Genomic DNA, 298 nt, shown 5'->3' with positions numbered 1-298 from the left:
AAATTGGCTGATGCAATAACATTCGCTGTGCAGAAAGAAAAATGCCACGTATCGCTTCTTTTTGTTTCCTCGCAACATCAACTATGGAAGAAATCCAAAATAATTAATTGTCTCCATTTTAAAATTTACCTCCGCTGTAAATGATCCCATCCTCGTCGCCAGTGTAACAACCTATCTTACCAAATAAATAATACTAGGCTAAGCTATTTTGCTGTTCGATATTTAGTTCTTTATTGTAACGTGTTTACTGCTTGAATGTCTACAATCAACTAACTACGTTCTCACTCCACCTGCATAG

Source organism: Rhagoletis pomonella, unplaced genomic scaffold, assembly GCF_013731165.1.
Source record: "Rhagoletis pomonella isolate Grant_MI unplaced genomic scaffold, Rhpom_1.0 Rhpom_scaffold_00009, whole genome shotgun sequence".
Lineage (NCBI taxonomy): Eukaryota > Metazoa > Arthropoda > Insecta > Diptera > Tephritidae > Rhagoletis > Rhagoletis pomonella.
Note: the sequence above shows the minus strand (reverse complement) of the source record.